This window comes from Triticum dicoccoides, chromosome 3A (genome assembly GCF_002162155.2).
Source record: "Triticum dicoccoides isolate Atlit2015 ecotype Zavitan chromosome 3A, WEW_v2.0, whole genome shotgun sequence".
NCBI lineage: Eukaryota > Viridiplantae > Streptophyta > Magnoliopsida > Poales > Poaceae > Triticum > Triticum dicoccoides.
The window spans coordinates 506,975,357-506,982,712 of record NC_041384.1 but is presented as its reverse complement, the minus strand read 5'-3'; positions in this window follow the sequence as shown (position 1 = coordinate 506,982,712).

Genomic DNA, 7,356 nt, shown 5'->3' with positions numbered 1-7,356 from the left:
TCCGGGAATCCGAACAACTTTCGGGTTACCGTGTGCTAATATCTCTACAACCCTAGTGTCACCGAACCTTAAGTGTGTAGACCCTACGGGTTCGGGAGATATGCAAACATGACCGAGAAGCCTCTCCGGTCAATAACCAACAACGGGATCTGGATACCCATGTTGGCTCCCACATGCTCCATGATGATCTCATCGGATGAACCACAATGTCGAGTATTCAATCAATACGTATACAATTCCCTTTGTCAATCGGTACGTTACTTGCCCGAGACTCGATTGTCGGTATCCCAATACCTTGTTCAGTCTCGTTACCGGCAAGTCACTTTACTCGTATCGTAATGCATGATCCCGCGATCAACCACTTGATCACATTGAGCTCATTATGATGATGCATTACCGAGTGGGCCCAGAGATACCTCTCCGTCATACGGAGTGACAAATCCCAGTCTCGATTCGTGCCAACCCAACAGACACTTTCGGAGATGCCTGTAATGTACCTTTATAGTCACCCAGTTACGTAATGACGATTGGCACACCCAAGGCACTCCTACGGTATCCGGGAGTTGCACAATCTCATGGTCTAAGGAAATGATACTTGACATTCAGAAAAGCTACAACAAACGAACTACACGATCTTTGAGCTAAGCTTAGGATTGGGTCTTGTCCATCACATCATTCTCCTAATGATGTGATCCCGTTATCAATGACATCCAATGTCCATAGTCAGGAAACCATGACTATCTTTTGATCAACGAGCTAGTCAACTAGAGGCTCACTAGGGACGTGTTGTGGTCTATGTATTCGCACATGTATTACGATTTCCGGATAACACAATTATAGCATGAACAATAGACAATTATCATGAACAAAGAAATATAATGATAACCATTTTATTATTGCCTCTAGGGCATATTTCCAACAGTTTCCCACTTGCACTAGAGTCAATATTCTAGTTACATTGTGATGAATCGAACACCCATGCAGTTCTGGTGTTGATCATGTTTTGCTCTAGGGAGAGGTTTAGTCAACGGATCTGCTACATTCAGGTCCGTATGCACTTTACAAATCTCTATGTCTCCATTTTGAACACTTTCACGAATGGAGTTGAAGCGACGCTTGATATGCCTGGTCTTCCTGTGAAACCTGGGCTCCTTGGCAAGGGCAATAGCTCCAGTGTTGTCACAGAAGAGAGTCATCGGGCCCGACGCATTGGGTATGACTCCTAGGTCGGTAATGAACTCCTTCACCCAGACTGCTTCTTGTGCTGCCTCCGAGGCTACCATGTACTCCGCTTCACATGTAGATCCCGCCACAACGCTTTGCTTGCAAGTGCACCAGCTTACTACCCCACCATTCAAAATATACATGTATCTGGTTTGTGACTTAGAGTCATCCAGATCTGTGTCGAAGCTAGCATCAACGTAACCCTTTACGACAAGCTCTTCATCACCTCCATAAACGAGAAACATTTCCTTGGTCCTTTTCAGGTACTTCAGAGTATTCTTGACCGCTGTCTAGTGTTCCATGCCGGGATTACTTTGGTACCTTCCTACCAAACTTACAGCAAGGTTTACATCAGGTCTGGTACACAGCATAGCATACATGATAGACCCTATGGCCGAGGCATAGGGGACGACACTCATCTTTTCTCTATCTTCTGCCGTGGTCGGGCATTGAGCCGTGCTCAATCTCGTACCTTCCAATACAAGAACTGTCGGCATTCTGGGAACGGGGGCCCCTAGACTTGCCTACCTGCGGCCTGCGGCGTGGCTCAAATGGGGGCCCAGTGCGGCCCATCTTCATCAACACAAGGCTCAAGACCCTCGCGAGGGGCCAAGCCTCGCGGGGCGGACGACACGGCGCATCCTCAGGCGCAACCTCCTCAGGCTGGCTCGCGAGGAGGCGGAGAGATCAAGGCGGGGTACCTCGCGAGGTGCCCATGACGCAAGCCATGACGACTCAAGGCGCCAGGCGGGCGCCAGCGCGCGCAGCGTCCTTCTTTCCTCTTTGGTGCAAAGGAGGCAAGCGCAGCCGCGGAGTACCGAGGCATCAGGCAAAGGTTGCCATTTCGGTGCAACGAGACCAAGACCAGGAGGACTACGAGAGGGAGGTCACCATGGAGCCCAGCACGGCGTCATCACCAGAGCCTTTGGCAGGCGAAGACCAACTTTAGTCAGGATAAGTGTACTAGATGTTCCCCTTCGAATTGGCCAATTGTTGGCGCCCTTCCCGCTCAATATTTGGGAAGAGGCCCAGGGCCTTTGTTTATAAATAGGACTAGCCACCCCCAGGGTAGGGACATCTAAGAGAGAGGCATCTGGAAGAGACATCGGATCGAAACCAAAGTGAGAGAGAGAGAGAGAAGGGTGACTGAACTCCTCCTAGCAGTTCATCGCCCCAGCCAAGAACAGACCCTCGCGAGGCTGTTCTTCCTTGTATTGTTCATCATCATCAGCCCCAAGAGGCAATCCACCCACCACACACTGGAGTAGGGTATTACACCACAACGGTGGCCCGAACTAGTATAAATCTTGTGTCCCTTGTGCAGTTCTTTTAGTAGTTTAGATCTTTGCGAGACGGGGAGGTAGAAAGCGTAATCTCCGCGCGCACCCCAGTGTTCGAACCTTAAGGGTCTGCTGGAACCCGTGATCCGACATTTGGCGCGCCAGGTAGGGGTGCGCCGGAATCTGTCTTCCACCACTCCGCTCTCCTCCGACCGTCGCATCCATGTCTGACGCTCGTCGGGCCCGCACCGAGCGCCGGGCCGCCATCGCTTCCCGCGTCGCCCAGACGGCGCCCGTCAGTGGACGTCCTCGTCGTTCCCCGTCACCCGCCATCAACGCCGCCACCGGCCCGACGGGGGGCGAGCAGCAAGCGTCGTCTCAGCATCCATCCGTGCGGCAAGACGGCCGCACCGCTACTCCATCGCTCACCTCAGCCGGCTCTTCGTCCCGCGCGCTCCGCGCACCCTTGGAGGCTCGAGCTGCGCTCATCGCAGCAAACGAACTCCTGCGGTACCGCCCCGTCGACGACGTCTACGAGGAGTGGCTCGACCGCGTCGCCGAGCTCGTCCACGCCGCAGGGGGCTCTCCTGCGCCGTCCGCTCCGCTGCGCCGCACCCCGCCCCGCGCGGGCAATGAAGCTCCAGGGGCGTACCAGCTGCCTCCTCTCCAAGAAGACACCATAGCCCCAAGGCGCGCGGCCCCTGGGCGGAACCCGCTCCGTCAGGCACCAGCTCAGCAGGAACGGAGCTGCCAAGAAGTCCCTCGACCACAAGAGGCTGCCCGGGCGCTTCCAGCTCCGGCTCGCCGAGACCCTGCTCCAGCTCCGGCACGTCAAGACCCCGCGCTGCTCCTAGCTGCAGCGCATGGGGACCCGCAAGGCCAAGCTCTCCCTCAACTGAAGCCTCCCGTAGCCACCGCAGGCTGCCGCGCCTACACCACCGAGCTGCGTAGGGTCGCGTGGCCCGGCAAGTTCAAGCCAGACTTGCCTCCTCGTTATGACGGCACGACTGACCCTGCAGAGTTCCTCCAGCTCTATGAGCTGGGCATCGAAGCTGCCAGCGGGGATGAGAAGGTCATGGCGAACTGGTTTCCCATGGCGCTCAAGGAAGGAGCTCGCACCTGGCTCCTGAATCTGGCTCCAGGCACGATCTCTTCCTGGGACCAGATGCGCACCCGCTTCATCGCCAACTTCCAAGGTACTCGTGACCGGCCACCCGCCGTGAGCGACATGCGCCGCATCAAGCAACAACCTGGGGAGACCCTGCAAAAGTACATCCAGCGCTTCAACAGTGCGCGCCTCAAGATCCCCAAGGTGTCCGAGGAAGCCATCATCTCGGCCTTCTCCGATGGCGTGCGCGATGTCAAGATGAAGGAGGAGCTGGTGATGCATGAAGACCTCTGCACCTCCCTGGAGCCGTTCAACTTGGCGACCAAGTGCGCCAGGGCTGAGGAGGGACGTCTCTCCCTCCTCGAGCTGCCTGCCGCGGACCCAGAAGAGAAGAAGCCCAAGGCCAAGGACGTGAAGCGCAAGGGGGCTGCCGTACTCGCAGCAGAACCAGACACCAAGCGGGGCAAGGATCTGCCCGAATCCTCCAGGGGCAGCTGGTACTGTGTGTACCACGACCTCCACACCGACAACACCAACGAATGTTAAGAACTCCGCACCGTGCGAGAAGGAAGGATCGGCCGTCGCCCTGACCGTGCTGACCGGAGCTACGGCCGAGGAGGAGGAAGAAACCCAGGACGCTGGGAAGATCGCGGCCCGCGCCAGGGGTGGCGCGACCAACCTCGCGAGGACCGCTGGCGGGATCTGCCTCGCGAGGGGGATTGGAGGGATCAGCCTCGTGAGGATCACCCTCATGGCAACGCAGGCCTACCTCCGCCGCCGCCTCCGCCAAGGAGGAACGAGGACCACCATCAAGACGAGGGGGCTGGGGGCTTCCAAGAGCCGCGCACGATCGCCTGCATCCTGGGCGGAGCTCAAGCCCCAGCCTCTCAACGTATCTTCAAGCAGTTTGCCCGCGAAGTGAATGCAGTTCTCCCCAAGCTCGAAGCAACGCGCCCCCTTAGGTGGTCGGCGTGCGCCATCACATTCAGCTCTGCAGACCAGCTCAAGTGCGCGGCCACGGCCGGAGTCCTTCCGATGCTTTGCTCCCCAGTCATCAGCAACGTGCTGGTCACCAGGACCCTCATCGCCGGAGGGGCAGGGCTCAACGCCCTGTCCGTGGAAACATTCAACAACCTCCAAGTGCCCTATGACCAGCTTCAGCCAACCAAGCCTTTCTCCGGAGTCACCGACGGTTCCACAGTCCCGATCGGGCAGGTCCGCCTCCCTGTCACCTTTGGGGCCCGCAGCAACTACCGCACCGAGCTCATCGACTTCGACGTCGCCCACATCCGCCTGCCGTACAACACCATCCTCGGGTACCCAGCGCTGGCCAAGTTCATGGCCGTGACTCACCACGGCTACAACGTCCTCAAGATGCCAGGAAGTGGCGGCGTCATCACGGTGCCCTGTGAAGAGAAGGATGCAGTGTGTTCCCTGGAGCGAGCCTTTCAGGCCGCGTCGCTAGAAGACCCAGATCGCGGAAGCAGGAGGCTTCCTGAGACCACCCCCAAGAAGAAGAAGACGTCGTCAGGCTCAGCCCCTCAGGAGGCAGGCCCTTCAGGGCCCGTGTCTGCCCGGGAGGATCCCCCCTTCCATCGCATAGGAAAGCGCGCCCGGCGCCCTCCTCAGGCAGGGCTCGAGGGCTCTCACCTAGAGGGCCACCGACCTAGCCAGGGTCACGAGGGAGGCGCTTGGTCACCATGTGGAGGCGTGCTTCAAAGCACGTTTCCCTTGAGAAGGAGCCAGGCAAGGAAGGTCAGACCAGCAGGAGTTCGTTAACAAGGCCATTCAAGAACTACATGAGTCAAGGATCATGAAAGGTTGTCGTCGTCCACCGGCTGTGGCTCCACATCCAGGCGAGGATGGTGGGCTGCGCGTCTGCGTCGACGTACCAGGGCTCAATCAGATCGCCATGACGGAGCGCCTCTGGCCCTCGCAAGTGGGGCGCTGCGGGGGTTCACCCCACAGCTATGTTCGCATGCCTTACGGCCTACAGAGCATGGCTGCGGCGTACCAGTGCCTCATGAGGGGCATCATGGAGGCTCAGGAAGACAGGTGTTCCGCGGCCCTGGCGGAGATGAAGACAGCTCGCGAGGAGCCACCAGCGCCTCCGGAGCCTCCCGAGGCCCCGGGGCCTGGGGGCTCGTGAGGATCGGCTTCCGCAGCCCACCGAGTCTGCTGCACCAACGCCACTTCGCCGACGACATCCTCAGGTGACATCTTTCATCCTTCATTCCCAGCTAGGAGCACCCTCCCAGGGTTGCATCACTCCCAGGCCGCGTGGGTCCGTCCCTACAACATGTATCCCCTTTTATTTTTCGGTCGTTAGCTTGCCTTGTTGGGGGCGCCCCTCGGGCTGCATCATCCCCAAGCCGCTCGGTCTAGCCCCAGCGGCGTGTATGTCCCTCGCGTTTATTTCCAACTATGCATTCTCCTATCATGCTTGATTACTTGATGCCTGTCCGCGGCATCCCTTGTTCTCCATGTCAGCCACTTGCACGTTAAAGGGGGGGTGCCTGAGCATCGCGACTCAGGGCTCTTACTGTCTCTCCAGCCCTCACCCTCTGGCCTTGTCCACGGCATCATGACCTGGCATACCAGCAATGGCTGAGACAAGCTCGAGGGCCGGGACCCGAGGACGTAGAGTACCGGCATCTAACCAAATTTTGCAGGGACACATCTCAAGATACGGCCCAGTGCCAGGCGCAACCCGCCTAGAGGTAGGGCCTCGTGAGTCCCGCGCTGGCTCACGGGTGCCCAGATACACCTCACCTAGCCCTACTGTGCCGGCCACGTGTCAGGGCGGGGCTGTACACGCCCCGGGGGCTCCTCCCGGAGGGGAGCCCCCTCCCACGTACCAGTGGAAGCACCATGCTCCGCGCTGGCTGACGACACTGCCGAGGAGCGGCTATGCCCGTACACATACGGAAGCGCTATGCTCCGCGCTGGTGATAAACAACTTAGGGTGGCCTCTGGGCCGCATTAACCTCAGGGAGCCCAGAGCTCAGTCGCTAGCCTCATCGCAACGCCTCCCCTCGGGAGTGCCGCGCGAGGGGGCTAGGAATGGGGGCTACGACTAGGTCACGCCCAGACGTACGCCGCCCAGCTAGGCCCCTCGGGCCTGGTTCATCGCGCGTCTCTCCCTGAGCGGAGCCAAGGTATGAAGGCCGTTTGAGCGTCAAGGGGGACCCCTGAGCATCGCGACTCAGGGGCCTAACTGGTCCCATAGCCCCTCACTCCTTAGTTCCGAAAGGCTATGCTGGGTGAGGTACGTGCGGGGCCGGGCTCTGCAGACGTAGAACGGTAGCCCCGCTTACATCTCACCTCAGCACCCGCTGTTTGCGCGTCAAGGGGGACTCCTGAGCATCGCGACTCAGGAGCCTAACTGGCTCCGTAACCCCTCACTCCTTAGTTCCGAAAGGCTATGCTGGGTGAGGTACGCGCGGAGTCGGGCTCTGCAGACGTAGAACGGAAGATACACCTACATCATGCTTCCCTACTTGTTGTTCGCGCGCCAAGGGGGACTCCTGAGCAGCGACTCAGGAGCCTAACTTGCCACGTAGCCCCTCACTCCTTTGGTCCCGTCCTGGTTTCTGGTCGGGGCTAATGCTGGGTGAGACACGCGCGGGGCCGGGCTCTGCCGGCGTAGAACACAAGCAAGTAGGGAAGAAAAGCATAAAATTCAAGGAATTTAAAAGCAAATATTACAACCCATACTGTCATCTTAGTACCAAACACAAGTGC